This window comes from Dermacentor albipictus, chromosome 4, assembly GCF_038994185.2.
Source record: "Dermacentor albipictus isolate Rhodes 1998 colony chromosome 4, USDA_Dalb.pri_finalv2, whole genome shotgun sequence".
In the NCBI taxonomy this organism is placed as follows: domain Eukaryota; kingdom Metazoa; phylum Arthropoda; class Arachnida; order Ixodida; family Ixodidae; genus Dermacentor; species Dermacentor albipictus.
In genome coordinates this window covers 48,032,042-48,052,352 of record NC_091824.1, presented here as the reverse complement: position 1 = coordinate 48,052,352, position 20,311 = coordinate 48,032,042, and the positions used below count along the sequence as shown (strand labels likewise).

General features: G+C 50.9%; 1 protein-coding gene across 2 annotated transcripts in view; it reads right to left on the bottom strand.

Annotated features, from left to right (window-relative positions):
* Positions 1–20,311, bottom strand: part of LOC135915395 (irregular chiasm C-roughest protein-like) — a 407,803-nt gene that overhangs the window by 220,074 nt on the left and 167,418 nt on the right. For both annotated transcript variants that reach the window (XM_065448440.2, XM_065448443.2), the window contains exon 4: positions 14,726–14,778. The gene's annotated coding sequence lies outside the window, so the exon portion shown is untranslated. The remainder of the gene's footprint in view (positions 1–14,725; positions 14,779–20,311) is intronic.

Here is a 20,311-nt window from a genome sequence, read left to right as displayed (position 1 = left end):
TCTTCGTGCAGGCAACCTTATGGATTCGATATTGATCCTTCCTGACACAGTTGCTACTCTCGCTTTCGGCCACAGAACTTCTGTCGAGGCATGATTGGCAAATTTTATGCTAATAAACACGTTTTCATCATTGCGGCAACGCGGTCGCGCGATGTGAATGAAACTGAGTGCGTTGGTGCCGACTAAACGGGATGAGTAGGTATACACTGGCTTGGACAGCTCGCCTGAAAAAAAAAAAAAAAAGAAGCGATACTGAAAGAGGATAGGAAAAGCGTGCAACAAACTAAATTGAGGTAGGGTTCACGTCTCTTCGCATGTTTAATCTACTCTAACCCAACTAAGTTAAGCCTGGGGACTCCCTTCGTATTTAACGCGACCGTACGAGAGCGTACATATACGTGATCACCCCAGGCGTTTCGTTATTGTGAACTTACTCAACGTTACCCATAATAAAAAGAGATAAAAGTATTTATTGACTTTGCATCCTTTCTCAGGGATTACTATATGTGTGAGAACGGCGACAAGGAGTGAGGTGAAAGATGGTGCGACAGAAGTGGTGGTATGGAAAGTTTCCGAGTGCCGCTATGTCAACTGTTTAGGCGAAAATAATGTCAATACATCCCAAATATGATGAAATTATCGTACGTACATGCATATGACACGTTACGCGTGCCTTTCACGTCACTGGTGCAGTCCTCACATGCTGAGCGAAATCTCGAAAGAAAGAAGGAAAAAAAAAATGTACGCGTCGCGCACACGTTCTGTCAGAAACGACATCTGTCAAACGTCTCGAGTCGGCACATGTTTTCCCTGTTTCGACTCTGCCGCGTACGTCGCAAGCCAGGAGACGAAAAAAAAAACAAAACAAAAACGCGCTGCACCGAAAACAGAGCGAGACGGCCGACTACGGCCGGCCACATCAAAGAGGTTTGACGGGGAGGTGATCAGACGTGCATCAGTCAAAGCTGAAGGGGGCGGTCAAAAATAGCACCAATCAGGCATACAGAAAAGGTGAACCAGCCGCCCTTGACTCACGACGCGCCGCAAGGCCGCACGCTGTAATAATCACTATTTTAGGAAGGAAGCCCTGTGAAGTGGGGTGGCCCGAGCGTCGTTCCAAACAGCCGCGCGGGCCCGGGTGAACTCGTCCAATTAACCCGAAAAACAGGCCTAGAGCGGCACCAAAATAAGGAACGCACCCCCCTCCCCCCCCCTCTCTTCAATTATGACTTGGCCTGCGTCGCTCTGTGGACTGGCCTGTGGAGGCTTTACTGTTCCGTAGGTCCAGAGCAGAAGGCCGAGCATGCAGGCGGGTGTCGCATTTTCCTGGGGTACAGCCCGCACGATCACGTGAGCTAGGGTCTGTTTCCGAGCTAGTTGGTACGGCGACGTTTTAAGGCAGGTAAAGCGCAAATGAAGCACGGACAGCGCAAAGAATGAGGACAGAATATGTATCTTAGTTCTTTTCGCTGCTGATGTTTTATTTGCGCTTTAGCTGCCTCGAAAAAATACCACGTGAGCTTCGCTCGATACCAGCGCATAAATGTGTGATCTACTAGAGTAGGAGGAGGGATGCCACCAGCTGCAGACCGAGATAGGGGACATGGAAAATTCAACAGGCAGGCTTTCCCACACAGCTAACTCACCCTAACCAAGTTGATCGCGTTCCATCTAGTAGCCCTGTTAAACCCTAGACAACCGTTTTCAAAGCCCGGATGGTGCGAGCGAGGAAACGCAGCGGGCTTGTGTCAGCACTCCGCTATTTGACCCCCCAATTACGATGCTAGCCCGACGTCCGCCATCGAGGTAAGGTCACGTTAGTGTGTGGGAAAGCCTGCTTAAAGAATTTTGCAAATCTATTCGCCCGAGTGCCAATTATCAGGTGCGGTAGTCTGAAACTCGTCGCACCGCACACGACAAACGGCAAGGCCGGAGTTCAGGCTGTTCAACTATGGAGAACCCGATAGGTTAGTGCCTAGCCGAGATGTAACATTTTGAAACTCGGAAAGTGGAGATCCTTTGCATAAAGTGCCATAGATTTTCCTGAATTCGTGAGCTGAAGACACGAAGAGAGACGAACAAATATAGCCGGTATAGCTATACCAACGCACCATTAATGCTCATAATTATTTTTATAGTAGTCAAGACGGTGTTCTGATGGCACGATGTTTGCATTACTGTGACCTCCGCAGCGGGTTTCATTTGCGTTGAAAATTACGCTAGGTTAGTTGATGCTATGACGATGGCCTTGCTTAAGACCCTTCACCGTGCGGGTTCTATGTCGTTCTGAACTAGAACTTCGGTTAACGCGAAAGCTTTGCTGGTGCAAAGTCCTGGCGAGGCGCACTTTCACTTCAACGCTTTCCGGCTAGCAGCACAACAGCGAAGGCGAGCTAACCGCCAATGGATGCGGCAATCCGTTCGGGAGAGCGACCTTACGATCTCGACCCATGCTGACTGATGCCCTAGAGTCAAGGAACGACTCGCCTGCTGGAACCTTGCGGCTCTTGTGAGGGCTCGGTTTTAAATATAGAAGCCCGTGCTCCACGTATACCCTCGACGCACGGAGTGCTCGTAAACGTCGCAGAGGAAGCAAACCCGAGGCGACAAGCGGCGGTCTTGTTTTCGAGGAGATGAAACGCCGCAGATGCCTTCCGAATAAGGCGACCCCATTGACGCAGTTCTGTTTACTGACAAAAAAGAAAAAGAGAGACGTGTGTCACGTAGGTGCGCATGAACAGGTGTTCCTGATTGAGAGCTACTGTCGAAAGGTTGCGCTAACACTCAAGACATGAACGAACACAAAAAAAAGAAAGAAAGAAAGTTTTGTGATGTTTACTGATGCGGTTTGCCCGTTTGCGTACTTCTTTCTTTTTAATTCTGAGAGAATTCGGTGCTGAAAACACCTCTTCTTTGCATGGCCCATTAACGAAGTCAGTGCAGCACCGGGCAGGCAAGCGGCGATTTCGGCTTCCTAATTAACAACGTTTCGTGGCTTTTTGTGGTGCTGCTTATAGGCATGTTTGCAAGCTGTGAAAAATGATAACTGGCTAACTTTTAGGAGTTCTACCGCAACGCCCTTATGCTCTATGTCGCCGTTCATTAGTAGCTAAGCGGTTTCACTGCAGAGCACGAGGTCACGAGTTCTATTCCCAGCCACGGACAGCCAGACGTCTTATTTACATTGGGTGCACGTCACAGAACGAACATATGTGCAGGAAAAGCAAGTCACCTTAAAAAATAATAACAAGAATAAGATAAAAGAAAGAAGGCACCGAGATACCAGCAGTGTCATTGTTCCTAAAGCGAAGGAGCACAGGTGTTCTCGCAGAAGTGAAGGCTTACACTCAATGCGTCAATCACAATATCTGAAAGAGATGGCGCGGAGCTGCCATACGCATGGTCCGCAAAGAATCAATGAGGACGCGACACTCCTCTCGGGGCTCGGGCTCGCACCTACAGTTATTGCGACCTTCGGTCGTTCTCCGAGTCAAAAAAAAAAAAAGAAGACCTGCATGCCAGTCCGACCGGTATTGGGGGAAAGAAGAAAAGAGTAAGAGGCATAAATTCCCGAAGCTCTGCCGCTGCTGCCCCAGGTCCACTGTCGCTGGCGCCAGCGGAAATTGCGCTCACCTGGCGCCGTCCTGTAGGCGTGCTCTGAAGACGCTGCAATAGAGGAGGAAGGGCTCCCTAGGCGAAAGGAGGCAAGGAAGGCGTGTGCGCACTTGAAAGGTTCTGATGCTTAGTATCACAGCTTTGACTCAGCACAGTGAGCTTGCCCATCGCTGCGGGAAAGGCGCGATGGCATTTGCCTCCGGTTGTGGGTTGCTTTTACGAAAGCTGGTCCACATAAATATACCTCGTCGCAATGGCAGACACACACGTACTACACCTAGGACTCGTGCATTTGTGATGAGACAATCGCGCACTCGTAGTGTGTCCTTGTCATCGTTATGACCTCATCGCTATTGATCGACTCGTGCATGGGGTATAACGTCCCAATGACACGAGGGGGCCTTAAAGAGACGCCGTAGCGGGGAGCCCCGGATTAATTTTGTCCGCCTGGGGTTATTAGATCAAGAGCTTCAACACACACACACACACACACACACACACACACACACACACACACACACACACACACACACACACACACACACACACACACACACACACACACACACACACACACACACACACACACACACACACACACACACACACACACACACACACACACACGCACGCAAACACACATGCACGCACGCACGCACGCACGCACACTGTGTACCATGTAAAAGCAGTGACAGAAAGAGAAGGGGGCTGACGACATGAGTGTATCCTGTTTGCTACCCTGCACAGCTAAAGGAGAAGAGTGCCAGTTCACGCTGCGTGCTCCATCTAACCTATACCGCAAACTATTCTGGCACACGGGATCAAACAAAAAAGAAAAGGACAGAAAAAATGTATTTGAAGTTCAGCGCATGCATACTTTCCCACACGACCGCCAATTTGCTCAGCGGAACTTCACGTCAAAGTGCGGGGGAAATTACGCTTTTTTTTCTTTTTCGCGCACTTCGAGCTCCGAGAACTTCTGCCGTGGTGGGCTGTACGTCTGCTCGGCACCGACTCCTACTCAGGTGATGTAACCTATAGCATACGCTACCATCTATAGGCACCTGAGATTTCGCAACTGCGGTCCTGCCGCTGTTATGGTGACGATGGGCATCAGAGCCGTCTGCACCGCTCATGCCACGAGGGCACAACAACGAAACGGCACAGCCCGTAAAGGCCTGATGAGGTCATCCATCTTGCGTGGCAGTGCGTGTGACGTCGTCTCACCGCGACAAGTAATAGTTATTACGCAAGGGAGCGCCTCTTCGCGCCAAGCTCATTACTGTGCGCTGCGACTCGTAATGGACACCTACTTGAGGCAGTTTCTACGGAGGAAAGAAGAAAATGTGCAACGGAATCAAGAAAACAGCAGGTTACGTGGCTGCTATAGGAGTGCCGTCTCGTCTGCCAGGTTCATTGTGTCACACGTTCTGTTAGTTATTCCCGAGTTCCTCGACTCTTTTGAATTCTATATCAAAAATCTTTCTTTTTGTTGTTTTCATTATTGCCAACTTTAACATCTGCTGCGTAATGGACTTGTGCTATGAAATCAGCGTCTATATACCAACTGAATCACAGCGTCACTTATATAGAGAAAGCGGATGTAACTGATATTCTAGCTCAGATTGGGAGGAAGAATTGGGGCAAGTACTTACTACACAGACACGTATTCTGTGGACTTTCGGGGCGACCGAACGGGCGTCAAGGCAAGGAAAAACGCAGCCGAGAACGGCAGAGGATCAGTAGCGCGTTGAGCTTCCCAAATCTGCAGGCACACGATAATGTCATCTGGCGCAAGACAGTCATGCAGTTAGGGATCGCTGGCAAAGGCCTTCGTCCTGCATTGGACATAACATAAAACAGGCCGATGGTGTTGATGTTGATTACGAGTGGAATTACATTCGTTTTTTACATACGCAGAGAGTGCGATCAAGTACAGCCTTTGGTTCCCTCCTGGGACCAAGGAATCAGTACGCATCCGCACTGCACTGGGGCTCGACACCCAAGCATCAGGAAGAGTATGTGCGTGTACAGCTCAGGCAATTTCGACGTGCAGTGCAGTCGGGATTGCCTCGTAGACGAGGCCCGCGGCGGCATATGCGCGTCTGTTGGCGCCGTTGTGACACAGGTCGTTTGGCTTAATTCGCCGAAAGAGCGCGGAAGCAAAGAGAGGAATTAGGCGCGAGTAATAGCACGACTCCTATCGCTCCGGGCGCGCGCCGCATGCCCTTCCGCTCCCGCGTGCCCCCCTAACAAACGGAAAACTTTTCGTGTCTAAACGCTGAGCAGTAATTCCAGGCGTGCAACGTGTCTTTGTTTTGGTTTTTTTCTTTTTTCAGACAAAGCGAGAAAAGAGAGAGAGAGAGCTGCAAAGAGAGACACCGGGACGGCTGGGTGAACCACACAGGGGGGGGGGAGGCAGCGAGCTACTGTAATGGTGAGCCTGAATGTCGCAATCTGCGCTTCGGAGACAAATGGAAATCAGCCCTTTTTTCTTGTTTGCGCTGCGGGGGCGGGGGTGTAAGTAGGGGGGGGGGGGCGCCGCCATCACGCGCGGCCGTAAATGAAAGATGACTGCGCGTTATACGCTGGCGGAGCGCAGCGTATCGTTTGTCATTTGCACTGCTCGCGCTGCCGTTGGCGAGGCAAATAGCGCGCCTCCAGTCAGCCGGGCTGCGTTCGGCGCTCGGGGGCAGCAGCGAACAAAGCGGTGGCACGCGCAGGAGCCCCGGTCCGCGAAACAAAGCGAGAGCGAGCGAGCGAGCGAGCCACCCGACCAAGACGTGCTAGAAAAGGCGGCGGCGCGGTCCCCTCTTGCCTATTCGTGTGCCAGACTGTTGACTTCTTCCTTTCTTCTTCTTTTATTTGTTATTTTGTTCTCTCACTCATCGCTCTAGCGAGCGCTCAGTTTGGCGCGTGTCGAGGCACGCGCGCTAGAGGAGAGCCGAAACGCGCTAATTAACGGCGAAGTAGCGTACTCGCCAGCGGCGCCACGTAGTTATGCAAAAATTTGCATAATTGACTTCGCCAGAGGCGATCGATTCACGGCAGACGCGCTCCTCAGAAGCGCGTGCACCAGCCAGGGTACAGCACGTAGCGTACCTTCTCGCCCTTCTGACCACATCCCTCTTTGCTTCCGAAATACTCCAGCGAAGACAACGGCCGAAGGAACGGACACCCGGGGGAAGGCGAAGGAGAACATCTCTTGCGGTGCCAACGGGCCGTCCTGGCCAGAAGACCTCTCTCTCACTCTCACTCTCGACATTGTAATTGATACCGAAGAAGTTCGAGTGGGGCTGCGGTCGCAGAGTTGGGAGTGCTGACGGCTGTCGACGCGAGGTCGGTTTCAAACCGTCCTCGCGCACCTGTGCGACAGGACTTGGCGTATGGTGATCAGTTCGCCTACCCTCGAGCTGCCCACGCAGCGCCCTGTCGGTGTCAGAAGCGTGCGTCGCGGAGGGTAATCTTTGTTCAAAATTAGAAACATCAAGATTTGACTTATAGCTGATTCAAGAATGCAGGCCCGTTTAGCTTGGCAGTGAAGGCCGGCGATTGCTCCGCCTGCAGGGTAGCCAACCGGAACTTCCTCTGGTTAACCTCTCTCCCTTTCTCTCCATTCTATTCTCTCTCTCTCTGCTCCGCTTACATATATATCATGCAAAACCACGTGGAAATTCTCAATACCTCCAGGGCATCAAGCAACACGTATCGCTCCACAGTATATTGCTGGCCGGACCAGCACGCCCTGCTAGATGCTATGTTCGTTTGTACGAGGACAGTTTGGGAGCGCTGCAATCACGGCGCGCAAGCGGGTATGCAACGTATTTCGCGAGCATACGCAGTAAGCTGAAAAACACTAATACTTAATAGATAGAAACTGTCTAATCGAACGTCTTGCAAATCGCTCTACAACTTTCTTATTGGATTTTTTGCTTCCTAGCTTCGTTGCTTCAGAAGTTGGTTAATTAAGCTTGACTAACTATCGAATTAAGCAAAATACAAAAACAAATACCGCGACACAGTACATACAAAAAAGGAGCAACATCCATTTGGTCGCGTCGTCTTAGAGTGCACAGGCATATTTTTAAATTCTGGTTAAAATTAGCTGAAACACCCTTTCGGCCATCTTGCCGTGCGCTGCACCGAGCGGGGAAGGCGTGCACCCCGTCTTGAATGAACAAGCCGGCCTGCATGCCGAACCGACGTTTCCTAGATAGCACAATGCCGGTGCACTTCGATCCGTGACGTCATGCTACTGCCACAGAATCGAATGGAGACGTTCCCACCGAGTAGGCCGCGGTCATTTCGACGTCACCGATTTCGTCACGCCAGGGCTTGGCAATGGAAACTTCGGTCCAAGTAGCGCGACGTCATAACGCAGAGCGCACAGGTCTGCTATCTAGGAGGCGTTGGCTGGGCCCGTTCCGAGAGGTTAGCCTCTCCGTCGCTCATGCCAACGTTAGCCAAACGAAGTTGTCTTCGACGAGCCGTTTCGATAAGTTTCGACGGCATTTTCGACAAAACGACTTGACAAGTTCTCTTGTGGGAGCGCTGGCTCCTGGTTCACGTTTTTCTTTGTTTGCCCCCACAGTTTACCAAATTTAAGCCTGCTTCTTTCTGCAGCTCCTTTGACTTGTTCTGGCCTCAACGCAGATGTTCGCGCTGTCAGCGAAACCTGGCTCAGCGCGGCACCAAGTATATGCAATTAACACGCTAATTTGTGCGCTAAACTGAGACTTGAATGCAGCTGTCAGACAGAATCGACGCCAGAAAATGTACCAAAAGCAAGCTCTCGAAAAAGTCACACGGCATTCCAGATCGAACCCGCAAAAAAGTAAATCTCCCCTAACAATACAAGTTGAGACACAGCTAACTCGGAGCGTGCTTTCCTCAGTTTACACGAAGGACGAAAGATAGTTCGCGGTATCAGGATCGAGACAACCGCTCGGAGCAAAGGAGAAAAAAAAAAGAACCTACCTAATTCGGCGAAACTCGCCGCGAAATTTTAAGAGCGTTTAAAAGCAGACAAAGGTGGCGGCAGCAGCGGCTGCGGCGAGAAGGTGAGCGCATAAAACTACACGCGCGACTTCGGGCGGACACGATACAAATTAGGTTCCTCCGCCGCGAGAAACGGGCGTAGGCTTTAATTAGAGCGGCCCGTCTAGCGCGATAGAATGCGAGCTGGAGAGAATACAGGTGAACAGCGAGCGCGTTCGCCTCAGGTGCTGCGCGGCAGGTAAGACAATTAAACTGACGGCTGACGTCGCGGAGCCGAATGTCGGGGTTAGGGCGCCGTGTTTTGGAGTTCTCTGTATCTCTCGCCCAGTGTCTGACGGCGGGTGCGGTTTGTTTTGGAGGGCCTCGGCGTGAAATGCGGTCGGCGGTGAATAAAGAGTTCGTTCTCGCGCCTCGATTGTTCTCGCGACGATCGAACAAAAGGCGCATATCCCGTTCACTCACTGCGTGTGGCCCGGTCGACAGGCGGCAGGCCGGTCCACAAAGAGGAAAGCGGCTGGGGAGGAGGAGGAGGGGGGGGGGCGAAGAGAAGACGCCACGGAAGTAGAGACTCCGATGCTTGCATTGTGTGGCTTGGCGGCCACGCTCTAACTGCCTATTCCGAGAACGTCGAACTTATTATTAATGCTGTTCCTGCAAACGGCGAGTACGGCCAGCCTTGGTAGTTGGGTAACGTCGTTCGCATTCGTAGACGCGGCGTCAGTGCAGGTCGACAGTTGGGTTTCAGCGCCGTTACAGATACAGCGAGTATACGCATTATACCGAAACAGGTGTGTTCGAGCAATAGGAGAGTGGGATCAGTGCTTTGCCGACTGGTTTGTGACAGTGACGAGTCACACAAGTTGAAGTAAGCTGGAAAAGAGACAAAAAAAAAGGGCTTTCGTTGCGCGAAGAGTAAGCGCCGCCCTTCAAGCAGAATATCAGCCTGAACGACGAAAGAAAAGAGCTGGAATCCGTTGGGCTCCGTGTACGCGAGTGAAATAAATGTAAAATAGAAACTGAAGAAGGGAAAGACCGATGCGTTCTGCTCGTACTGATCAAAATCAACGTCGTACAGAGCACTGAACAATTACTTTCAATCTATGGCGTTCACACAGCAACGAAACAAAGTGCTCGTGTAAACAGCTTAGTAGGCACCTTTCAACACAAAATAATACGCCTCGTACTTTATAAGATGCGTGGAGGCAGATCTTTATATGGAACCACCGACGGTTCATTGAAGCTCTTTCGCATGAGAGATGGCGTGTGGAACTGTGCAATGCAGTGTAGCACCCAAAGACCACGAGCTTGTGCTCAGTGAAGGGCGAGCCAGACAGGAAGTGATCGAGATACTGCCTGCTTTCTTTCGTACCTCGTTTCATTTTTTACGCGGTTCTGCATCTGCTAGAGCTGCTATTTTGGTTCGGGATTGTTAGTGTAGCTCGGCCCGGAGCGAATTGCGGGTAAGAACACTGCAAGGCTCGCAGACGCCGCAGTATCAACTTCATAACCAGTACCATTACCGACTACGACATCGGGAACGGATGTACACTGTACGGGCGGCTGCGCCAGCATCCTTTAAGGGCCTCCGCTGGGGGTCGCAGAAGAGACAGCAGCAAAGCAGTGCCAAATCGGCCCCGCTTCATCCCCAGCAGGCCAGCGTCCCGACAGAACCGCAGTCGACCGTGCAACTCCGGCTAGCGACGTCCCAAACGACTCAGGGTCAGAGCCACGGACACAATGTGCAACGCACCGCGCCTATGAGCAGATGCTCCGGAGGTTCGCTTTATCTTCGGGCCAATTTTCGTCCCCGCAACTCGGTCGCCGCCAGCTTGATGCAATCGTGCGGTGAGGCACTACGTAGTTTAGCTTCCGCAGCTGCCCGTGACAAGCGACCTCTTCCGGTATATTGGAGAGATCGAGGACGCTCTTGATTTCACAGAAATATGCGGATACGCTTCTGCACCATAGCGTCGTACTAGATCAGTTGTCCTCGACACGGGTCTTGTAGATAAGTGTTCATGAGAGCAGCAAACATAATTAATATTTCTACTTACTGTGCCGTTGTATTATTATTATTATTATTATTATTATTATTATTATTATTATTATTATTATTATTATTATTATCGAAAACGACTGCGCTGCACGCCATAACCAACCATTAATAGTCGTAACTTCTCGCTTTATATCACATTACCCTTTCAGTGATAAAATTTAGCCTTGGGAAGAGGCCGGTGAATCTGATAATACCGTATAAGACATCGGTCTGTTGCCTAATTTTTCAGTACTATAATAATTCAGGTAACCAATCAATCGATAGACAAGCCATCACGATTTAGAGGCCCGTATAGCCATTAAGCTGAACACAAGTAATTAATGAAGCCTCTCCCAGGAAAGGTGGGGCCGATGTATCTCCAACGCAATTCACTTTCCAAGACAACTTTACTCTAGAGCCACCCTTGAGCATATCCTATGGGAATGTACGGCTGTAATACAGGGAAACGGTGATGCAGCCTCAAACAGCGACAGCCTCCGCGCGGGCTGGGAGTCTGCGATGCTCAGCTCGGACCTGCAGCACCAACTCTGGGCCGTCCAGCGAGCCCAGGAAGCCGCCAAGGGCCAACAACTTTTGGCGGAAACCTAGGCGGGGTCTAGGCCCACCCCACCGAATCGCAGGGCGCTGAATAAAGTTATTTGAATGAATGACAACTTGTTTTCGAGGAACATGGGTGGTGAGAGAAGAGAGATGCCGTTTGGCAGCTTTTCGCCTCTGATAACAAGAGCAGTAGTGAATACGACAAACATAGTCTTGCGCAAAATATAGCAGCCAAAGAGAAAAGAAATCTGCATAAGCGAACAAAAAGTTGTCAGTCGACAGAGCAAGAAGGTTGGTGTTACACGTGATTTTCTCAGCTGGTGATGGGAATACGTACAGAATACAAGCAGAGCGTTTTTAGACAAGCTAGCCAACACCATCACATATCTATATCCAATCAGCGGGGTTTTGTTTCTTTAATGACCGATTATATGCCAAAATATTAAAAAAAACTAAGCGCACCTTTGTCGGAAACACAAGCTGCAATGAAAATCACACATCGTTGGCATCCGTTCAGTCCTTTCCTCCAAAAAGCACACGCTGATTGATTGGTACGTTTGTTCATTGGGGTACAACAAATGACGGCAGTAAAGTTCTGCGTCGTCATTCTGTCCTCAAACTTATATTGTTGTACGAATGAAAGAACGATGCTGGGTAAAGTGAATCTTTAGAGGTACTATTAAGTAAACGGCCACCACACGACAGTCGTTTACGATAACAAAGACACCATGCCCAAAACGTCAGCGTCGCAAATAAAAACAAACCTCCTACCAAAAGGCAGCACGTCGGCTTCCATGCTGTCGTAAAGCTGTCCAACCGAGGCCCGAGCCAACGGTCGGAACCGTCTATGCGACTCTTCAATTACGCCGCGAGTTTTTCAACTCGCACCCGAGTCGCCCTTTGTTTCCTGGCTTCCGTCACCCCAAAAGTGCAATCTGCTGCCTCGAGGGGGCAGTCCGGTGTCGCGACTGCAAGTCGCCCGCAACGCGTTCAAACCGCGCGGACCGGTGAGTCAAATAAGACGAAAAAAAAAAAAACATCCAATGTTCAGGAAAGACGGGAACGAATCAAAGGCAGGAACGCAAGTCGCGCGACACACACAGGAAAGACAAAATGACACGGCGGAAACGCGACGCGGGGTGGGGGGGCGCGTTCGTTTAATTTCCTATGCACCCCGTTCCTTCCAGTATGTGCGCGCTCATTTCCTCAAACACCGTTCGCCTAATCAGTTACCTTCTTGCTGCCTGTCTTTTATCTCTCTATGCTTTTAAGCCTTTTCTTTTTCCTGTTGTTGTTTTAGCGGGGGCGAGGAATAAAATATCGCCAAGAGCTTGCACCGTCGGTGTGCCGGAGGACCCAGAGCTGCGGCGAGGCCCAGCTTCGGTGACAAAGAGCAGCGCCGGGTTTGACATCTTCCGACGCGCGCGCAGAGCGGTAATCGCACTTTCGGTGTGGGCGCTTCGGCTTCTCGCGGCCTCCACCGTGCGTTGCGCTAGCCATTCGGCGTACCCGTACTAGTGTTCTTTCCTTTTCTTTACGCGTATTTTTTTTTCTTTGCTTAAATTCCGAAGCACCTTGTATTTCTCTCTCTCTCTCTCTCTCTCTCTCTCTCTCTCTCTCTTTCTTTCGGCAGACTTTTTCTCCGATCCCAGTAGCTGCTGAACATTCCAACTCTCGGCGCTCTTCAATTGCCCAGCAGGTTCTATACCGTGGCGCCCGTTCCACATCGCGTTACTAAGAAAAAAAAAAATAGACGACAGAGGGAAAACATAGGGGGGAAAAAAATCTCGCTACTATTTCTTTTTCCCTAGCCCGAATCGATTCCCGAGGCACGCGTTCTCGCATCCAAGAGGCTCGTGATTTGATTTTTGTAAACCGAGCCGACGCTTTCTTGTCTTCTCTTGCTTTTTTTTCCCCTTGCTGTACGTGTGCGCGAAGCACACTCTTCATATTTCTCCTATATTCCTTCCTGCATGTTAGCCATAGCTGTGACGTCCAGACACATGGCGACGTCCCGAACAAACAAGAAAGAACACGCCCCCTCCTCCGCCTTCCCCTCCCCCCCCCCCCCCCCCATATGAACAAGGATGCGACAAAGAAGAACGAAATAACCGCATAAGTGAGGACAATAATCAAACGACGCGCCACGCGGCATCCAGCGAGCCAATAAAGGTGGAGGTCTCCAGATGGTTTAACATCACGAGGTCGCTCTCCTCCTACCCCCTCCCTCTCCCGTGCAAGCGGGTCTTCCCGCGCGTCGCTCGCTTCAGTGGCGCCCGTACGCAGGCAGTCGCTCCGGCGTTAAAACTGCCTGATTGTGCGTCGCCGGCCAGCGCTCGTGCATCGGAGAAACGTACGTTATAAATACGCCCGCGCGCGCGCGCGCGCGCTGTGTGTGTGCGTGTGCAGCACACGCGCGAGGTTCGAGAAAGAGCGCCGGTGCGCTACGGGAAAGCCGCCGGCGGAAGGCGGAGGATAATGAGAAAATTGGCGGTTGGTGCGTGAAATCAGAGATGCCGGGGAATTCGCGCTTGCCGTGTGCCCCGTTCGCGCGCTCTGCGCACGAAACTCGTCAGCGCTACCGAAGCCCCCCCTCACTCGGTAGCTCCCACAACAGGAAGTTGTACGCACCTTTCGTTATCTACCAGTGCTCCTCTCTTCCAAATCGCGCGCCCGTTGCCCGAAAAACGAGCCGCTCTGTTCTGTCGGCAGAAATAAACGTGCCAATGGAAACGAAACGGCGCCAGCCGTACAACTCGAATCGGGAGCGTTTCGCGAAGAATTCATGAACACCGAGCGGGGCGGCCCCGCTCGCTGTGCCCACGAGGTGTGCTGATCGAACACGAATTTCGCTGTATACACCGATGCGAAACGCCGGCGAAACGCGTCACGCTTATGCGCGGCCCTGTGTGTGTGGGAGTGTGCGCGCACGAGCGCGTGTGTGTTCGTACATGCGTGTTCGTGTGTGCCCAGGTGGCGGGGGACGCCGGCACACATCACGGGACGCAGTATACGCAATGCGAAGCAAAAGCTACGACTCGAAAGAGCTCAGGTGTGTGCCCCGTCGGCGGGCTAATGCCTGGCGAAAGGCACGGCTTCAGTGATGCGCATGAATTTTCCAGGCGAACGAGAAAAAGCGACAAGAAGCAAACGGGCCGAACGAACAAAAACATCGTATACACAACGCTTCCGCAGATGCATTAGATAGCCTCTTTGATGATCTTCCGCCGCATTAACGTGCGGATCTGAACATGGGAGGTAAGTGGGAAAATCGGAGAGGGGGGCGGGGAGGGGATGGGCATGGGAGCACGTGGGCGATGTGAAAGGCTTCGTCAAAGACGGAGGATACGCAGAATCCCGCGCATGCCAGCGCCAGCGAATAAAAGGCGAATGCCAATCGATGATGTTCAGAAATTCACTTTCGTTCTTTCGCGCAGCGAGGGCGTAAATTTGGAGGAAGGGAACGTAAACAAGAGGAAGCGCTTATATTCGGGGGAATAAGGAGAGAATACGCACCTTCGGCGAGGACTCCGTCGAAGACGCCTCGCGTGCTCTTTTCAGCGCGGAGCCTGCGAGCGAAAACGGAAGTCGTTACTGGCGTGCGGCCGGAAGTAAACATAAACAACTGGAAGTAGTGTTCGTGCCGTAATAACGAGGAAAAAAATAATAATGATAAGCGCACGCTACGAAAAAAGCGGCGCTTTAGGCGCGTGACTATGGAATGACTATAACAACAAGTTTCATTGAATTCCACGACAAAGAACGAAAAAGTTTATAACGCTCCTTGGCTTCCGTGCATGCGTCAGGAGATGCAGAAATGGAAGCGTTAAGAGGAACCTTGAAACTGTGCCACGTTAAGCAAAGACGTCGGATTCTAATCGAGAATTGATTAAAAAAAATAATCCGTATGTGCACTTGTCAAACGCAGCCGAACCCTTAATAAATTTTACTAACGCTGCATGATGGTTATTACACCTATTTTCTTTTTTTTTTAATTTCCGATTTTTCCGATTGATCGAGACAAAAAGAGGTCAATGAAAGCACAAGTCGGTTAACGAGATGTCAACATCCGCTTCCGTACTACGTTTACAAGATGAACAGAAAAAAAAAAGAACAGTGCCGCAAGAAATAAACAACATCTCTTTTTTTTTTTAATTCGCTTCCCCCTCCAGCGTGTATGCAAATATAACTTTAGGACATGCTAAAGGGCGTGCATGGTCATACCACTGTAGAACAATGCAGACTGTTCCGCTAATATTGTATAGAAAACAAGGCAAATACAGGAAAACGTGCTTGAGTTCTTCGTTTCTCGGAGCCATAGAATGAGGCCGAATTTGACGCTTCTCAAGCCAGTCGCGCTGGCCACGGAATACTCGAGGATGAGCAAAGCACTGCTCGTGAACGGGCTTCCTGCCAAGAAAGCCCTTTTATTCAGACAAAGAAAAGAAAAGGTTCAGACGGAAAAGACCCGTACGTCATAACGTTTTGCAGGAACTACCGCACCTTTCTCTCAAGAGCCACTATACGCGTCGCTGCTGCTTCCTTTTTCTCGGCGTGTATAACAAACCGGCGCGAAAGTCAAATTCTATCCTTTTTCTAACTCGCGCCAGCGCTTCAACAGCGGAGACCGCGAAGGACATATAGTCGTGCCTGTGAGAGAGAAGGGAGGAGGGGGGGATGGTTAAGCACTCTCGAGCGCTGCTCTGCGTGCGTGTGTGCCAAAGGGGGGAGGGGGGGGTGGCGCTAAAGCCTCCTGCGGGTGCACCACAAATAACGCGATACCGGGCCGCTTCATGCGAGGTCACGTATGGCCCATAATCCTTCGTCAGGAGCCGCCACGCGTTGAGGCTGCACACTTGCCGTGTAGTATACTGCCCCGCGCGCGGTGCGAGGAGGAGACTCGGGAGCAAATGAATACCGCGCGCCCGCGTCTCTAACCCCGGGCCGCGACCGAGCGCTCGCTCGCGCGCCCCCCTTTATTCACTAGTACGTATACAGTGGCCAAGAGAAGCGCCAAGGAGCTCGTCTTTCTTTTTTTCTTTTTTTTTGCGCTTGAACGACGACCGAGAGCCAAGCTCTTCACAGTTGTCGTCATCGTCGGGGCCGTTGTCGGATACATTTGTCGGCGACTCCCTTCACCGCGGCCCGCTCCCCCTTCCTGCGAATTCTCCCCCTCCCCTTCTTCCTTTTCCCCCTTTCTTTTCTTATCGCAGCGCCCTCTGCCCGTCCGCATTATGGCATAACGGACAACTCGCTCCGCGAGTCGCTGTCTCCGCAACCTAATGGCGGGTTATTTAGGGGAGCTTCACTGCCACCCGCCTCTTTTGTCCATTTTCGTTCCCACTATAACTTTTCTTTTTTCTTTCCAATTTTTATTTCGTGCCCGTGCCTCGCGGCGTCGGAGGGTACAGCAATGCGAGTTGCTTGACGGTTCGCGCGCGCTAAGACTTATGGGATATGCGCGGTGCCGAGCGCATCCGTTTGCGTGCCCGCCATATCGTAATGGCTAAGTTCCCCACCTTCGTGTCCTTCGCTTTAGGACGTGTGGGCTTCGTCCGCGCAGATTGCGCCTCGAGTCGCGCGTGCCGGTGGTAATGCCGGAAACTGCAGAAGGGCGTGAATATCAATGCAACGCCGTTTGCACGTCACTGCCACGCCGGCTTTGCAATAGCGCGACCGTGCTTCTCATGAAACCGTCCTCGAAAAACGCTAAAGTTTTCGGGCGCACGCTCTTTCTGAGAGAAGCAATAACAACAGTAAAAGAAGAGTTATCGCGGTAATACTTCGCATGCGTAAGAATAGGCTGAAAACGACACGATTTACGAGTGCTCTTCGTCCGACGCGTCTGTGACAAATGCGAAATGTCGAGACAAAATGTAGCACGTACGAATACACGTCTTGTATAGGAATCTGCGAATCAACTGATGCAACACCAACGGTACATTGCGTGGTATCTGCTACCATTAAGGGCACACTACTATATCGACATGATGAATGAAAAGGGTAAAGTTTATACGCGCGTATCTGTTCTTGCGTGTTATCGACGCTCTCGTTCGTGGCCACCAAGTGGTCGCGAAATGCTGTCACGTGTGCACAAACTCCACCGTCATTCTCACATACAGAAATAAAGGTAAGCGCGCATGCTCACGCGTGGAGTGAGACCTGATGCCGTTTATTTATGCCCACCAGTGCGTGTTTCACCAGCGCAGAATTGCGGTTTTTGCAGAAAGCATTTCGCATTGACTCTCCGGGAAACAAAACTCTGCATAGTTTGGCTGCTTCCGTCGCGGTAATTTACGCCAGCTTCTCTAAAGTCGGACACGTTGGTATCGGCGCCACCAGTGTTACTTCGATGAAATACCAAAGAACAGCCACCGTATAGTGGTGCCACCTACTGCTTGCAAACGCATCATAGTATTCCTCCCAAATGCACTCGTATACGTTGCTAGAAAGTCGATGGACGATGGCACATAGCGAGTCGATGAACGACTGCGCATGGCCCAGAAACCTCTCACGATTATTTTTGGTTACTGTGAAACACAGTTTCTGGCGAAAAAAGAAAAAAAAATGCTAGTTGCAGGTCACATACGCCGCAGTGGCTCATTATTCATGGCGCTCTTCCGCCGAACTCGAGGTTCACGGGATCGAAACCCGGACACAGTGGTTGCGTTTCCAAGGTAACGAAGTGAAAGAAAGAAAAAATGAAAGGACACCGGCGCACACGCGCCCCCTTGTTTTAAAACGTTTCAAAACGCCAGCTCGACTCAATAAAGTACACAACAGCGACACCACTCTGCAGGAGTGGTCACTGAGCTCCGTCGGCTCTCCACTGCAATTCTCGATAAGCTACGGCGTCTTATCCTCACAAGAGGCGGCGCTGAGCTCAACTCGGTGGAGTTGTAGAAGCGCTTCGAGTCTAGAACCGTTTGATGAGACGGAGCTTAGATTTGGATGCACGTTAAAGAACGTTGTGTGGTCAAAAATTAACTCGAGATCCTCCTCTACGGCATTTCTCATAGCCCCACTGCGCACTTCCGGAACGCTTAATAACCCCGTACATTTTTGGTCACGCTAGTCCACCACATGTCGTCATGTTCGTTGGCGGTGTCGAATAGTTCTTCGTCCTTCCAAGTCACGGCACGCGCTACACGCTCCACGAGCAACGGTACATTGTCGATGAGCACGTTGTTGGCATTTGTTGCTGGCGCTCACACTGGACTACACCGCTAGAACCATGGTCTCGCAATATAAATATGCTGGGAGTTGGTAGCTGGTTCAAGCTGGCCGAATGATGCCCCTTATTTTTTTCATCGTCTAAATGAATACTTCAGTATATAAACGGTCTAGTTTTGTCCTTACCAACAGGACCGGAGATGTTTCTTATTTTTCTTTCTACTTCTTATTCTTGTGTCTGTCCTACGATGACCGGCGAAGAACTGTTTCTGACGAGATGGTCCAGATGCCTTGACAGTTTGACCAAAGCCTGGTTAACGCCGCGTGCAGGTACTTCACCAACAACGACAGAGGTCGACACTTTTTTCACTGGACGCCAGAACAGAAATCGGCTATAACTATAGGCGCGACCTTACGACGCTGTAAATGCAGCCATTAAATACACGTTATCGATTATGGCGTTGCGGCAGAAACCGCTACATGTGCTTGAAAAGTTTGGAGGAAGAATACATCTTGGCAAATCTTCTGCAGCTCCAGGTTCTACATACGCCTCCACCTTGTTACGTATACACGCACAAAAAAGAAAGGCAGAGGAGGTTTCGATCGATTTCAGATATGCGCACTCGCGGAAGTCAACGCAAGTGAAAGAAAAAAAAATGCGCGCAGGAAACTATCCTGCGAAAAAAAGAGCGCGTTTCGTCCTACTTTCCGGAACACACAAACACGCATGAACACAAACCGATATTTCCGCCCACACTGCGCTAATCTGCCCAACTACACTTTTATACGTCTATGTGTTCGCCCGTTTAATCGACGCGCTGCTGGTACTCGTTTCACACACCGGTGTAACGAACGTACACGAAGTGGTTCGCCTCGCGTACATTTATGAAGCCTACACCCGCGCCAATGATGGAAGGCAGTATTGCGCATTTCGCTAACGTTTTCTTTTCATTTCCTTCGGGATACTATACCTAAACGAGAGCCAGAAAGAGAGAGAGATATCGAGGAAGAGAGAAAGCTGATAAATGCGCTCCTCAAAAAAGACGTAAAGAACACGTAAAGGTGGCAGAGCTTCCAAAATCGACACCGCTGAAACGATGAACGCCCTTCCCTGCCCGCTGGAGCCAAATTCAATCAGGTTAATGAACACGGTAGCGGCTACGCGGTGCGCCCAATGTGAATCGAGCGTTTGCTTTTCGCTAACTAGATTTCTTCCCGCCACTCGCGCAATTTACTCGACTTCGGGAACGAAGCCGCGCCACTAGCCAGCCCCCCCCTCACCCCACATCTGTCGTTTGCGATACGAGCCGCGTGCATTTCCAACACCGCATTGCTGCTGCTTGTTCTTTCGCCACTTGCGCGCACTGTGGGTTCGGACAGAGCTTTGAGAGAGAGAGAGCGAAGAGCTCGCAGACGTGCCACACTTTCTTTCTTTGTTTTTATTTTTTGAGCCCTATCCACGGGTTTACCACATTCTTTTCTTGTCTGCTTTACTGCCGTCAGCACATTCGTAGCTGCGCCTAAGCCGTGAAGAACCGGGCCTGGATTCTCGGCCGCTAACTTTCGTGGATAGATGATAACGTTGGTGGGATCTCGCGTGACTAGCTCCGCGCCAGTCTAAATGTACCGACGACAGCTTTCCTGCCCCGATGCCCGTTCTAGCCAGCCCAATGTTGTCTCCCGTCCAAAGCAACCCTATCCCTCGACTAGTCACGCAAAATCTAGCGGTAGTTTTCGTATCCCCGGAAGTTAGCGATGCGACTCTATGTAGCAACTCCCTTTCTGGTCCAGAGCGCTGCATAGAAGCTACCTACTACAAAAAAACAATGTGTGTGCGAAAACAAACAAACAAACAAACAAACGCGCGCACACACACACACTAACATTGTTACACTCCTTTACTTCAAATTCAGCAGACTACTGCGCACG